This window comes from Lonchura striata, chromosome 2 (genome assembly GCF_046129695.1).
Source record: "Lonchura striata isolate bLonStr1 chromosome 2, bLonStr1.mat, whole genome shotgun sequence".
Classification (NCBI taxonomy): Eukaryota; Metazoa; Chordata; class Aves; order Passeriformes; family Estrildidae; genus Lonchura; species Lonchura striata.
In genome coordinates, this window is record NC_134604.1 from 49,892,305 (window position 1) to 49,909,241 (window position 16,937).

Genomic DNA, 16,937 nt, shown 5'->3' on the forward strand with positions numbered 1-16,937 from the left:
GGAAAGACAAGTACAAATGACTGCAGGAGGAGAATGCAGGGCATACATGTTGCTTCCTCAGGTTGACTGGAACACAGGCTAGATTCTTGGCTCTGGAAGATGCAGGAATACATCAGAATCTCACTCTGGTTCATCAAAAGATTCCCATTGTGGCCACTGGGAAATGCTTTGAAAATGGGACTCAAGTTTGTTCAGTGTTAAACATAGTCCACAAAAATCATAGTTATGATAGCTAAAATTATCACTATTAATTTTAATTCTGCTTAATGTTCAACTAGGGAAGGTCAGGATTGCCATCTCAGACTGCAGGATGATCTATAACCCCCATGTCATTAAAGGTTCACAGAAGTTGTAGTGTTTAACAGATGCTGCTCCTTTAATTTCTGGCCAGGTTTCTGAAGAGATTTTGCTTTCCTTACAAGCTCCCACAGAGAGACATTGAAAGGTAGAACCAGTTCTTCCAAAAGCAAAAAAAGATCTTACCATCAGTGTAGCAGAAAGCTGATACATAAAATGCATGCTCACTTTCCTGTCACCTAAAGGATGGAGAGACTCATGGTATGCTGAGTGCTACAGATGTAATAATCGAAATACGGTGCTTCTTTTTTGCCAATTATTGAGGTGTTTTGCTGTGGTGATGTTGGTGCAGTTTTGAATTGTATCCCCAGCCATAAACACTTCACTTAGACCTTTCAAAAATGCAGTGACAATACCTATGAGTATTTTTTTTTATCCATTTAACAAGTACCAAAAGCCTCACTTGTTGTTAATAGGACTTTATGAGTAGCACGTTGACCTCAGGCTTGGTGGACCATTCAGCTTAATAGCACTTCTCAAGCTGACCTGCTTTGAAGATGAGCCCTAAGGGACAAAACCCATTGGACATAAATTTAGAAGTCTGCTAACTCGGTGTCAAAGTCCAAACCAGTCACCCTAAGCTTCCTAGCAGAGAAATGGGTAATTCCAGAGGATGGTTTATCTGGCCTATTTCAGGATTAAGTGAATCCCTACCTAGAGTTACCTCTTTTTCTTTTTTTTTAGTACTGTTTTTCTTTTTTTTTTACTACAAAGGGAGCCTGCAATGACAGGTTTTAGACATAAATGTTAGACTTCTAAATATCTGAAATACGAACTTAAACTCTGTCTTGGATATCACCATGATCACTGAAATATAGAAGTTTAGACAATACAGGAGTAATAAAGTAGGACCCAAAAGATACATTTTATTTTTTTAATTAACAAATAGTGGAAACACTTTCTGTTTAAAAACCCTTTAAGGTAAACTTGATCCCTTTTTTAAAAAGCCAGATTTTAGTGGTTTCTCTTTGTTAATGAGTTACTAATCTCTGCTCTAACAGGGCCATTAACAAATCACTTTTTACCAATTATTTTTTGCAGAAAGGTGATTAAGTTTTTTTAAAAATATAAACAATTTCTAGTGCTTACCGAAATTGTCCAGCCATAAATTTCTGCTTAGGTAATCTAAGAACTGATTTGACATTCTGAAAAACTGAGGTGGCAGAAACCTTCAGATATGAGTAATCAAAACATTTTGGGGGAGATGATGCTAGAGGGAATAGATCTGTCATTGATACATGAAAAGGTTTTAATTATCCAAGGTGGTTTTGTATCCTTTGCCCTCTGCTCTCTGCTGGATGTTTCCATACCCTCACCTTCTCTAAATGCTAGTAAGCTGTTAATGCCACTAAGCTACACAGGGTAAAATTTTCATGCGGCTGGTGGGAGAGAAGGACAAATTCCTTTCAGCTTTCCTTTTCAGACTGATTTTTTGGCTGTACTAACCTGGCAAAGGCAGCAATATAAGGCTTTGAATACCCAGCTGCACCCTATAAAGGTTAGAATATCTCCTTGCTTCCTGGATTTAACAAATAGTTATAGGGACCAGATACCAAAAAGTAAGATGGTGTATTCGTTCAGGTTTTAGTAATACTTGGATTCTAAATTAAAACTCACTGGAATCAAAGAAAGTAATTTCATAAATGCTACCAGGATTTCCTTTTATTGGTTTGATTATTTGATATATTGCTTTCTAAAACCATTTTATATAAAAAAGTAAAATACCTGAGTATTTAAAGTCTCCCTATTTCTTAAATTAAAGGAATTTGAGGTATCTCAATTGTTTCATTTCAGTACCCTGTTTATAACTGATGAGAAAGATGTACAGCTAACAGCAACCTTCTGCCCACAAACAGGAAAACTAATGATTCACACACAGTGGTTTAAGAAATTCTCCTTTATGCAAACATAGTTTCTGAAGTTTTAGTTCAGGTAGTAAGGATTTGTATTTTGCTGAAGAGTGCCAACTTTTTCTGTGTTATTCCTCCTTACACCTCTTAGCTCTTACTCTAAATAAGACATTAAGAAACACAGAAAAGCAGTAGCAAGAATTTTCGTATGGTGTTATAGGCAGCCTTATTCTTTTAGTGCCTTACAGTACATTATGAAAGCATCTTTGGTGCTTTACAATACAATGGTAAAAAGAAGGAATAAAGGAAAAAAATATTTTTAATGTTTTCTTCTGTATGCATAGTCATTTTCTAGCCCTTTAGGACAGAATTAGCATATTAAAAAGCAGATTAGTTAATGCTTTTGCAGCATTTTGAAGAGTGAAAATACCTTACAAGGTACAAGCTCTAATAACAAGATATTTGAACACTTGCAGTGGTACAGGGATCCTCTGAGTTAAATACAGCACTGAAAAGGACATGATCTGACAGAAAAAAAAACAAAACCTGAATATGAAAACATTGGAAGGTCCACAGGTGGTGCAGGTATTTTGCTATTCTCAGTATTGGAGGCTGAGCACACATTCCACTAACATTTTTCACAGGATGTAGTTGCAAGCAGTTAAGCTTTTCCTCCAGACCCAGGGTGATATTTGAGTATCCATGATGGACAAACACAAATAATTTAATGTTTTTTTCTCCCCTCACTCCATAGAGAAATGTTTGTCATTGGGCTGCTTGATATTCCTATGTTTTTGGGGTTTTTTTTTTTGTGCACTTACAGGACTCTCTAACTTGGTACTGCCTGCACTGTTGAACCTCAGCTTATAAGGAGTTACAAACACACCAGCTTGACACAATCATTAAGTAACCACACTTTCATGCTCTCATAAAAACAGAAATAGAGCTTAGTCATAGAATAAACTCTGCCAAAGGATTAAGTTTCTACAAGATATCCAAGCCTAAAGAATGGGCTTGTTGCTCTTTCTTGGCACTGGGGACATCTGTTTATGCATTTTCAGAACTCATCCTGGCCATCATGAAACAATTGACTGTCTTTGCCCAAAGGTGGTTAGAATTCCTTTGTGTAATAAAACAAATAGGATTTTAACAAAATGTCTTCAATTTACTTTTGGGTGAAAATAATTTTTAAATTTTGTTTGGTTTTGAGATTCCTTCACTGGAAATCCAAGCACAGCTGCATTCCTAGAATAGTTGTTTATTGTGTGATATAGTCTGAGAAGAATAATTCAGTGGAAATTAAAGTATGAAATATTCATCTGCTACTTCCTTCCTTGACCAAAATTTCCCATAGAATATAATAGATTATATCTTCCTAGTCATTGTATTTTTATTTGCTAGTTTTTACCACCAAACTTTGAGACTTCAAGAGAATAAATGGGAATAAAACACCCCATTGCATTTGTAGAAAGTGAATGGTCATTCCTACACACCTTTACTGGACATTTCTGGACTCTACAGTATCAGCTGTCCAATGCACAGCTGCCTGAACTGTTCCTTAGGGCTGCCTCATCAGTCCCAAGGTTGACACAAAAAGGAGGGAGAAACAGTTTTCCAAGACAAGCCACAGGGATGACAAACTTACTGCAGAGAGTTCCCAAGGGACACAGCCATTCTCCAACATATCTTACAGCTTTTTTAAGTTCTTTCCTAGCTTACTGTCATGTTGACAGTGTCTGAAATGCATTTGCACCTCTCTCCCACACAGAGCGTCTTCAGTGCCTGCCAGCAGTCAGGTGGCTACCAATGTATATTGCTTTGTGCTGGGTGTGCTGTAAGTGAATCCATAAAAAAGCTTCTTAAAGCAGCTTCCCTTTGTCTAGGTCTGGCTCCCCACAGAGTATATCTGCTTTTTCTCCCCTCCTGAGAGAGCAATTTTGGTGTTGGGTGACCACTTGGATGTGGAACAGGATGGTGGTTTCCTTGAGCAGCTGTGTAACTGGTGACTGTGGGGTGCTCCTTCAGCAAAGAAGAGGAGGCAAAGGCCTGGTTGCACTGTCAGACTGTCAGAGATTTCTAAGCAATGGTAGTGGTGACAGAGGGTATAAGTAGCTATTTTTGTCGTAGGGACTGATTGAGCTGCAGTAGCTGCTCTGTGACACACCGACTCTGCATCCAGCCATCTCCTCCTTCAGGCACTGCAGGGTTAGTTACAGTTGTCAGCCCTATCTTCCTCTTTTCCCCTTCCCCTTGCCACCTCCCTTTGACTCTGTAGGCAGCTCAGCCAAGCTTCATCCTCCATAGTGTCACCTGCCGCACGCCGATAGTGACAGGAGCAGATACCACTGCAGGCAGTGACATCCCTCTGTGTCAGGCAGAATCTCCTAATCAGAGCACACAGCCCTGTGCAGTGCAGCCATCTAATTGTTTACCTTCCAATTTTTTTTCTGCCCTAGGGAAACAGTGCTCCAAAGAACAGACCATCAGTTGAAGCCCTCAAGACCTGGAAAGTTGCCATTTCCATCCAACCTGACTACTGGTCCAGGCGCTGAGGCACTGCTACTGAGAGAAGCAGGTTCTACATGTCTGAGCTCTTAATCTCCCTTCCCTTTGTTCTCTAGTTTGTGGTTACTCTCTGACATTGCCTTAAAGTGCAGCGCTTAGTCTGAAAGGCTGACATTAGGAAGAGCAACAACAATACTTAGCAATAATCCATTGCATTTCTAGAGTCTTTTCTGCCTACAGACCTAAAATGCCTTGAGAAAAACTTGTATTGTCAGTATCCTTATTGTAGAGGTCAGATCACAGCAAAAGAGATTAGATAATAGCTTCTCATCTCTTCTGTTTCTTAAACTATTCTAAAAGCAAGAAAAGAGTGTGTGAGAGACTGAGGAGGGAAGGAAGGAGGGAAGAAGGGAAGGAAGGAGCTCAGCCTTGTCCTTAAGACTTCAGCCACAGGCAAAAGAAATTGAATTATATTGAGCCAAGTAAATCAAGATTTAAGTTAAAATGATGCAATTAATGCTGATTCACATAGACTGGTGGTAAAAAATTCTTGTCAAACTAACCCCGAACATACTTTTTTGTGATACTAGAACTTTTTCTGCTGGAGGTATTTATATTTGCATTGGCTTCTCTGAGGCATTTGATTTGATGATATCCAACCTTATAATTAAAAATGAAAACAAGAGAAAATCAGCACAATGGATGTTAAATGGAGTAAATGCTGGGTAATTATCATTTAAATATGTGAGTGAGAAGTTGTCACTAAGCAAGTGGCATACACAGGATCCTGAGTGGATCTGTTCCCAGACTTTAAAGTGCTTTTTATCAGTGCAACATTTTAACTGTTGTAAAATGAGCATTACCTCCTACTAATTACACTGGTAGCTGATCTGAAGATTACAGAGCAGCTAATAATGAAAGAGATGGATAAGTGAGATTGGGCTGTCTTAACTTAGTGGCAAATTAGCTGGAAGAAAAACATTCTGTTTTTTACAGATGTGATTGAGATAACATATGTAAGGAAACAGAAAGCAGATCACAATTATCAGATGGTACGAGGAGACTATGTAGCTATCAGTTGGGAAATGAAGACGAAGACTAACTTGAATATTTAGGACTGGACTGCCAAGTGGCTTGAAAGAATAAAAGTGGGGAAAGGTACCTAAATAAGAATATAGTCCATGAGGTTCCTAGAAAATCTGAAAATTATCTGCATTTATTTTACAAGTATATTTAAAAACTCATATATACGCATTCCCAAACACAGATGAATATGAGAAAATCAAAAAAGTGAGGAAAGGAGGAAAAAGGCCAAACACACATTTCAAAGCTTGTTTTACATTCCATTTAAATTTTTAGTTAACTCCTGGAATCATGAAGATTTCCCCCAGCCCCCCAGATATCTTTGACATTCACTGGTTTTAAAGGTGTTGGGATGCTCTAGTTAATATCTCTTTGTCTCTTTTATCACTATTAGAATACTCAGACAAGCTCATTTGCAAACTCCTTAAAAAGTGAGAAATCAAAAACAAACACAAGAGATTAACACATGGACTAGAAAGCATATCTTATAGTGAAAGACTCAAGGGCCCTAGTGAATTTAAGTTATTGAAGGAAACTTAAGTTTTGATTTGATCCGCCCATATGTTACCAATGGAAATTTAGATCAACCAGAGGTATTAATATAACTGTCTATAATACAATGGAACATTTAGCTTATATCAATTCAATCTAGAAAACAGAAGAAATTAGTTAATGGTGCAGGGCAAATAGTGGAAGACATTACCGAAGGCTATGGGTAAATTTCCCAATATGAGGATTTTTCAATTAGTATAGGATGGCTTTCTAAAACATGTGCTTTCTGGTTGATCTGTAAGTCAGATCTGAAATGGCAGTTAGTTTAATTGAAACTCTGTGAACTGAATATTAAAGGAGCACATTGTGTAATGACATTTGAATACCGCAAAAGCTGCCTAGGCCTCTCTTGAGCAGGTGGTTCTAAATCTGGGTGAACATATCTGAAGGTCAGTGCCTTCAAGAGACACAACCAGAACCAGAACAGGACAGACAGAGCTGGAACCCTGGCATCCAGAACTGCAGTGTCCTTTCTTTGGTCCATTATATCTCAGCTATACTTTTAATGTCAGTATTTCTTAACCTAAGGACCTAAAAAGCCCTATTTCAAATATCATTGGCAACTACTGCAGTGGGAACTGATCTGGGTATTGAAGCAACAAAAGGCAACTCCCATTTATGCCACATTTCTTCTTTTCTAATAAATGTTATGTCTCTTTATTGCACCTAGAATTTCAAACACCTGTCTCTCTCAGCTTTCCTAAGACTCTACCAAACTATGTATAAAAATAATAACCTCATAAAGCAAACACAAGATGAAGAAGTAGTAAAGAATTACAAAAATGAATGTCATAAAAAGTTAAACTAATCCCCTGAGCAGAAGAAGACTTCATTTTTCAAAAGTATGTCTGACTACACTAAAGAATTTGCAGTTTTAAATCCCTTCATGGCAGTCACTTTGCCAACAGACAATAAAGCTGCAATTTAAAACAGCATTAATCTTCTGCAAAAGGCAGCAGAGAGCTTTCAATGCGCTTTTAAAATATTTTTTTTCTACTATGTGGTGGGGGGGAAGCCTGCAATTAAAACTTTCAATTTTCAAGATGAGGCCAATAAACCTTTTTTTTCCTCCCTCCTACCCCATCACATCTTCCCTTTACCCTAGTGTCTGAAGGCATACCTGCATGCTTGTTCATCCTTCTCATTGCTTGAGCTATGTAATACATCTGTCTTCCAGACCCAGCATTGCTCTCCCTGGTCATGTCCCAACTCAAGACAAGGAATGTCTGTCCATGCAATAGATGCATCACTGTTCAGTTTGTTTATGCCCTATCTCCTGTTTTCCTATGCCCTGAATAATCTGTCCTAGTGAAAGCTGTCCCTACATGGAGGTTGGAACTAGATGATCTTTGAGGTCCCCTCCAACCTAAGCCATTCTCTGATTCTATGATTCTAACTTTTTAGACACTGAAGTCTCCGAAAAAAGGGCTTATGTTGCTTTTGCATGTGAGCAAAAAGCTCCTTGTATCTCTCCTCATATATCCTATCAGAAACTTGTAACTGTCCTACAAGTACCTGAATATAACAGTAGGGAGGTGTTTAAAAAGGACTGGGGAATAGAAAGAAACAAAACAAAAGAAGGAGTAATATACCAGGGGAAATATTTGAGATAGGAAAGAATATTTTTGCCTGGGTGGTATTAAGGTTAAGGAGCCTATATGTTCCTCCCTGTGGTCCTATGTGTCTGAGGTGTAGGAACTGTCACACTTAACAGTTTAAGGATTCAGAAGCCTATCTAGAAATCTATATTCTCTGCTTGTCATTATCCCAGCTGCTGAGTGCCTTACAGATTGTAATGTACCTATCCTCACTCAGAATAGCTCTGTGAGTTAGATAGGACTCCTGCCACTCTTTTTTTTCCCTACAGAGCAAAAATCAGTCTGCTAGAGTTAAAAACAGTTTGCAGATGAAGAGAAGCTCATTTCACCTCTCAGTAATTACATTTTTGGTAGCTTCTCCTTGTTACTTACTCTACTCTCCATCATTTTCAACAGCCCCTTGATCTGAAACACAAAGAAGAGGCCATCTTGCCTGGGGTCAGGAAAAAAATCCTGCTTCACTAAACTGAATATTTGAATTACATTGAAAAACCCCAAGATGATTAATCAAGATGTCCTATTCTCTTAAGCTTCCTGGAGGTGGTATACTGGCAAGGCAGCATTAATACATCCTTGACAAGCCTCTCTCAAGTATGATTTTTAATTTTTCTGGGAAAAAAGAGTAACAAACCCAGTGTTTTTCTAATGTAATTATTATCTGATGATACTTAACACTGTTTTCTTGCAATCTCTGGTTTCCCCTCATATATGCACTGAGGACATGTAAAGTAACAGTCAGATGGAAAACAGAACAAAAAAAGGAGTATCCAGAATTTATCCCTGAAATTCAAAGCCCTGTTGCCTTGTGGTGTGCCATAGTATGAGTGACCAAAATGCATGAACACTTGTTAAATATTCAGTATCATGATACAGTTCTTGGAAAATAACCAGCTCAGATTCCTAGCTTTCAGAGTATGAGTGCCCAGCCACTTCAGCATAGCAGTGTCTTTGCAGAAGTTTCACTTTCTTGCCACTAAAATATGCTCAGTCATTAGTGTGTTGTCAGAATTCAGGCAACGATGGCAACTGTTTCCTTTGGGTGTTTATAGTAAATCAGACAAGCAATGGCAGCATATGGAGCCTTATAGATGGCAAAGAAAATTGCAAAGACAATTCCTATTATTTGGTTTATCAGGCCATGAAGGAGCTATGTCTGTGCCTGTTGCTTGTCAGGAAGGGAGGAAGACATGCTGATTCTTTAGTAAAAATAGACTTTTACATTTTTGTATGTTAGGGCATTTGCTCATTTAAAGGTAATTCACTAAAGAAATTTTAATATTTTTTCCATGAATAAGGAAAAAAACCAGAGGGTTTACAGATTTTCTCCTTTATCATGATCTTTTACTACAATGCTCTTACTGTTATGCTTTATTAGTAGACTGGAGGCTAGGGGAGCTCATTTATATAGCTTATACAGGCAGATCTGGACTTCCATCTGTGCTGATTGAAAAAGCAGAAATGTGGTACAGTTTTGTGCTTTGGTATGAATTCCCTTGACAGTATTCATGGATCAATGAGCCCTGCAGAGACACAGAGCTAAGCACTGAGATGATCTGGGCCAGGCTATCAAACTAAATTTCATCCAGAGGTGAGCTGAAAGGTGATGTGATGCTACATGGATGTGTCACCATCTAGGCAAGCATCTCTACTATGTACATTCTGTTCCATTAGAAACATCTATTTCTAGTGTAGTACCAAAAGCCTAGAAATCTGAAAAATAAAACTGGGCTTAAAAGAATGTATGGCCTCCTTTCAGTCAGATTGTGTAAACCCCTGGTAGGTATATTCAATTTAATAAAACTTTCCTTGAAATATAAAACAGGCATCCAGAAAGAAATAAACAATTTACACATTGCCATTCAGAGGGAGGGAGAGGGGAGAGTGTTGTACTTTTGGAAGAGAAGATAACACATTAGTATCTCAATAGGTGTCTAAAGTCAAAAGGAGTTAGGAAAAAAAGAGGGCAGTAGTATAACTTATTTTTTTCACATCTAAAAAAATTACTTCTGTGCTAAATGCACTTGTTAGACATAGACAAAGTATGTTTTGCAATTACATTTGTGCAGTCAAAATAAAGCTGTGAAGTTTTGCCTGGTTTGCAAAGGAAACAGTAAATCCCTGAATATTCCTTCACCCCTTAGGTTAGGTTGACAGAGAATGCTTAGGAACTAGAGCTGTATCTCAAACTTGCAAAGTAGCTAGAGAGGAGAAACAAGTAGTGTCTGATAAGGCTTTTCATTAAGACAGTTTAACATGCTTGTAGCTACATTGTGCTAGAAAACTGGTGAGAAAGGCTGAACACACAGCAGTGGTGGAGGAGCATCCCTACATCTATCTATGCAGTACTTGCCAAGAAAATCAAAAGTCTGATAAAGAAAGTGCATGTTTTAGTGCAGTCCTACAAAGCAGTTAGTAGTATGTTATTTTAATGGGTAGAAACATTCTGGAGAATAACTAAGATGCTTGCTTAATGGTCAGTAATTTAGTATTTGAAGACTATGTTTGTGATTTCTGAGGCTGAAAAAGCATTTTGGTTTAAATAGCCAAGTTGGTCACTGCAGGGAAATACTGCTTTTTCCCCAGAACACCCTCTGGGCAAGGCTCTAAATGACCCAATAACTTTGCTTTAGTATTTGTATAGTTTCAGTATGGTCTTGTCTGAACAGCTGATTTGTCTTTACAGCTCTCTCTGAGGTGGTGAAATAATATTTGTTCAGATATACACATGGAGATGAGACACAAATGCACCAGAGATCCAAAAAAACTTCACTGTTACAGTCCCACAGACTACACTGCCTACAATATTGGTACATGGAAGGGCCAAATGCCTAACTTTACACTGGGAACCTGGGGAGAAATAGATAGGATAACTAAAACATTCAGAATGCAACCATCAGGTGAGAGGATGTGAGACACTAAAGCTGGCCCCTAGAAAAATTCTGAGCAGAAAGGAGTATTATAAACCACATAACACAGAATTTAAAAAAATATTTCCTATAGAGATATCACTTGTATTTTCTTAAAATGGTGTAGTCCTGCTCTAATTCAAAATACCCAGATTTTGGATCTGAGTTTATTTCATCTCTGTGTAAATGTCCTGCTTACCATCCTTCAGACTGTGCAGAGAAGAACTTAAAATCTGTAGGATAGTGACAATAAAGATTAGAGACTAATATATAGCTAAGACTTTGGAGAAATCAGTTTTCCATGGAGAAGTTTCAAGTCTTCTTCAAAGAGTACTTATTCTATCAAAAGTTTACTTCATTAGGTGTGGGAAGCAAAATCAGATCCTGTGTAGATTTGTCTGAAAACTTAGGCTGAAAAAGAAACACAAACACCTGTCTTGTAGAAGTTCACAGAACTGCAGTGCTGAATAAAAACATGGAAATCTTCATCCTAATGATGCCTTTATGGTCCTGGAAATCCAGATTAAGATAGGAGCATAAAACATGCTTGTGATTATTGGGGCTACATACAGTGATGACTAAGTATTACAGTTTTTCAGCTTAATCCTGTATATGCCTTGGCACATGTTTGGCCCTATACAAGATCTCAGCTACACATCATCTTACTTACGCATCATTCCACTCTGCTGAGTTGATGATTTTGGAATAAGTTTAGGAACAAGGCTATTAATATATGTAAATATTAACAGCATTGAGCTGAGAACTGTCCAAGTAAAAACTGAACTAATACTCTAAACTGGACAGATGGATATGATATGCTTTTGGCAGACTTTTGCATTTCCTCCTCAAACAGGTCACAACTGCTTATAAAAAAGGGGTTTATTGCAGTGTTCATTTGTATGATTTATTTTTCCTATGGTTAGAGTTTATAACTAATTTGCTTCATTTCCAGTCAGTATTTTCTTTCCTCTATTTATTCCCAAGTTAGTGTTATGTATACATATATTCCTTTACATAAATAAATATAAATGTTCCATCCAAAATACTTATGTTTCCCCATGAGCAGTTTATGCTCTTTCTCTTCTATCAAAATCTTTAGATAAAAATTAGAAGGATATTAAATCTTAGCTGACCTGATTGCATTCTGTCATGAAGATTGCATTCTGTCATATTACACAATGTTGAGTATTGTGACCAAAGAATCATGGGAGCAGGTAAAGACAGAATGTGTAGTATTTACTACATACTTAGATTGTAAATCTGTGAAGAAATATTAGACAGAGTAGATTAAAAAAAAAAAAGATAGATTTGTTCTTCTTCTAATTTTTCTTTTTTTATTATTTCATATAAAGGAGGATCATGGCATGGGGCTGTTCCTTGATTATAATTACCTTTTCCTGATTGTAGATCTGGGGTGATCCCACATGACTTATTGTACCCTCTCCACTACTTTATACTATACCAGTGAGGGAACTGATCCAGTAGTGCTGCTGCAAATTTAGAAATTTTTTTGATGTCATTTTCTCTCTTGCTAGTCACCTGAATAAATCTTGTAGAATTTGCAATGAATGATCTTGATTTTGCTGAGCTATGCAGATGTAAGTTATTATTAATTTGCAGACAACTCCACTGAATTTCTACAGGAAATAATGATTTCACCATTTTGACTTTGACCATACTCATCTACAAATGGATGGAGATACCAGCCAGAATTTGTCTCTGGTGATCAGCAGAAGTAGAACAAGTCAAGGCCTTTAAGGAAGGATTTTTAAAACATGTTTTAGTAGATTTGGTTAGAGGAGAGAACTGTGAGCCAGGTATCTTTATTGCTGTCGTCAGTCTCAGCTGAAGTCAATAAAAGGCTTCCCATTAATCTCCCTGGGAACTGGATCTAGCCCTACATGTCTTCCTGTGCACTTGGAAAACTGTTTCTTGCACAGTGATTTCTGCCTTTCGGATGCAATGTAACTAAGGGTTGTCAAGGTACTTTACCTCACTTTGGAATCTGCAGTAAGCTAAGTGCCTGCAAGTTTGGCTTCAATGCAAACACTTTTCTATAAAACCTAATGCATTGATGAAAACAGCCATGCAAGCAACTTAATGCCATTCATATTGAATGTCAGCTTTAAAAAAATCACCTGTAAAAGTTCCTACCATTTGCATCTGGTTCTGAATTAAAGAAAATGAGACTGACTCATGGAAGCAGCTGTAGTTTTTGGCAGTACTGTTTTTCATTAAAAAACAGTTCCACATCCCTTCCACATTTTTAAGCACTGGATGACTTAGCTTCTTGCCTCTGCTCTTAAAGACACATCAATATATCTAAAACACTCAAAAAGATCAATTTTTTTTCAACACATTAAAATTCAGCAATAATAGATAACATGTTCCTTCCTCTTCAGAGAAATCTGTGAGTATGGAGATGTGCTGGTGACCCCATTTCCTTAGCACTAGTGACCCCAAACAAAAACAGGATGCTCTGGAAAATTTTGAATTACCATATTCAACCTCTCCTAAAGAGAAAGAACATCAGTTTTCAAAACTGTCTTTATTGCACAGCAAAAGCAGAACAATAGATGAAGTACTAACCCCACAGTACTGCCATGTGAATAACCGATTTTTCAATTTTCTGGCAGTTCTAAATTTATTTTATGTTAACCTGTAAAGTAATTTGTCATACAGAGTACTCAGCTAGCTACAAGCAAGAGGAAAACCAATTCCAGTACTGAATAATGCATTTGTTCAAAACAGATGGTATTTATTTGTATAGCTTAAATAAATGTTTTAAATAAATGTTTATTTTTAAAAGTTAATTTTGGAGATCTTAAAAACTAAATGTTTTGGGGTTTTTTTTCAGGCTAGTTAAAATTTTGAACCAATTGGTTTATACCATGTTTGTCCATCAAAATGTAGAATAAAATAATGAGGTTTTACTGGGAAAAAACTTATACCATACACAGGGTAATCAAGCAGTTTTAGTTACAGGACTGAATCTTCATCAGAGCTGATCACATAAGTGCCCTCTCAAAACATCTGTGATTACAAAGCGCATAACATATCCAGTGTCCTTTACAATATTCCATAATTTTGCCATATAGTATTCCCATAAATTTAAGAATTGCTAACATCAGAATAGACCATGTCTCCAGTGCAGGCTGTCTTTATATATCTGGGATCTTCTTATATGTTTGAAAAAATGAATGAAAAGAAGATGGAATCAGTGTCAAGAGATCTTCCAGCTTTGCATGATTCACTAAGAGAACTAGATCTTCCCACTGCAAATGGCTCAAAGGCTATATATGGGGAATTGTGCTATTTCCAGTTTTGTGGCATTAAACAGAGAAAAGTATCTTTGTGATTGAGTTTATTTGGTAATCCTTTCTTAATTATGGGAATATATATGAATCTAAAGGCTCTTTTAACTTCCTGGTTTTCTGTCTAGATGTAACTCTTTATCCAATGAAACATGAAGAGTGGGATACATCTCACCTGATCTCACAAGAGTAAAAAAGAGGAACCTATTCAAAGCTAGTCTCCATGGGCTTTCTTTATAATTAATAGAAGGACATAGGTGCCTTCACAGAAGGGTTCATTTCAGATGAATTGTTCTGATGCCTACATTAGGACGAGATGAATAGCCTTCTGAAGGGGCCTGTATTTTTCCATTGACTTAAAAGGGATCCTAGTGTGACTTAGATGCCTGAGGTAAGTGAGATTAATCCTGCCTTAAACAAAAAGGGACAATATGGTTTGGTTTCTATAAATGCACTTAGACTTAAACAAAACTAAGGAAATTTCCATTACAGATCAATAATTTCTAACACTACATATTTTCTGAAGAACGCATTTATGTGCTTAAAGCATTTTCATAACTATTAGAGATGAGAAAATAAGAGAACAGAACCTTTCCCACTCTGTCCTCAACAGGAAGCTTTTGAACATCTACACTTACATTTTGCTTGACTGACTGAGCCAATTACTAGTATGCAGAAAAGCAATGCTGAACTCCAAGGGGGGTAGGATCATCCAAAAAGAATGTCCCTAACTTCTATAAAAGGAAAAATTATTATTTTATTAATACACTTTTGTAGTCAGACTAGGATGCCAGGGTGAGCAAATGAATACCATTTTTGAAATGCTGTGCATGTATCCTGACCTGGGAGGTATCTAACAATGGATGCAATTACCTTTTCTGTGATGCCGTATCATTAGTTTTCCCTTAATTGTCACCTGAGTCACTTGACAAAGATTTATTTGATGTTTAATACCACAAGCCAAGCTCTGAAATACTTGTGAATTAGAAAGAACTGTACCTTTCCAGGGACAAGAACTACTGCATCTCAATGCCAAAGTTTAATCACACATAGATTTACAGTGTACTTCTATTTCTAAGAGATGGTGAAGTAGCTGTGTGTACTTCTGAGTAGAAATGGAAAACAAAGAATGAATCTCTGAGCTGTCTTTCTTCAGAGACCATAGGAGTAGGGAAACAGTGTATATATGCTGCCAGAAGAGCTAAAATAAACATAAACTGATAATTATACTGTATGCAGATTGACATTTTTTTATATTCACAGTGCATATACTAGCAAAATATAAATGCAATGTTGTTGATGCAGTTGAGCTCTCCCTCATTGTTCCAACCTCTCCCAGCAGTTGGGGTCAGCAGTAAGGACACAGAGCACATGAAGTATGGCTGGCCACAGCAAGACCCAGATGCTAAGCTAGGGATGGTATCTTTTCAGTAGCTGCATCTGGCTCGTTGGCAGGCTCTACAGGCAGATCTGCTGGCAGGCCTGGATTTGCCTCTGGGTCTGTCATCTGTCATGTTGTTACACTGTTGATGGGCCGTCTCTGCTGCCTTGCCCTCCCAGGCTGCATTTGCCTTTCAACCACTTCTGCTGCTGAGGATTATGTGCTGTTCCAACATTTGGGGACAAGGGGATGGTAGCAGATCGCTAAGACGTGTAGTTCAGAGAGCAAGATCAGGACAGCAGTCTCGGAGTCAGAAATATGCTCGGCACATGCTCATTAATGCATATCTTAAAAACAGCCTTGCAGGTTTGGAATTCTCTTGCAGCCTATTGGTTATGCTTTGCTGCTAGTTAGTAATTCAGGGCTCTGGTGACTCATGCACCTTTGTTTTTAATTATGACACTTTTATTTCAGCATATACCTGATGATGACATATACAATTGTTGATTAGCAAAGCAGAAGCCTTAATGAGCAGGGGGTAGCTTAGTGAGCTGGCTGTAAAAATAATATGAAATGTATCATTGATTTCTCCATTCTCTGCTGCATGGTGCATAATAACTTGGAGAAAACCAGTTAAAATAAAATATTAATGGGCTAGCAGTACTGGGGAAACAGCTCACTGTTAACATGCTCAGTAGTGAGAGAAAATTACAGGTTTCATTGTGTATGCTGCACCATCTGCCTACGCAGAGAGCTGAAGCCGTAGGCTCTCCCAGGGGAAATAGCTGTGGATAAGTTATTCAATTAGAACAGTATTATTGGCCAGCTACCTTGGAGAATTGGGTTGATGATGTTGTGATTATCCTGCTCCACATTCCTTCATGTCCCAGACAGGCTGCATCGCTTTGCAACTTCCTTAAGTGCTCACTCAACTGTACAGTAGGTGAGCAATTGAAACAGGGAATATCAGGAATGCTTGAAAGAAAAGCAATTTTGAATGAACTTTCTCTGCCTAGCCACAGCCTACATATTCTGAGTCATATTGTATTTTTGAGGACTTCAGTGCAGTAAGTGACAGAACTGGCGGTGGGAGGAAAGAGAATTTCATTGTGTGCATTTAACCTGTGGCTGGGCACCAGATTTTATGTGATAGGTTACAAAATAGTACAATGCTCTTTCAAGTGTGACATTCTTATTAGCGACACAGAAGCTTTCAGAGAGTACTGCCAAAATATGTTTTAAGAAACTGCTCTCACATTTTGTCAACAAAGTTCCAAAATGTGTTTTTCTCTTCTTTGAATGTTGGGTATTTTAGTCTTGTGCAAAACAGATCAAATCACGGCCTGATCTCTGTCTTGCAAATCCATTTTTTTGCTGACCTCCTGTTCAAA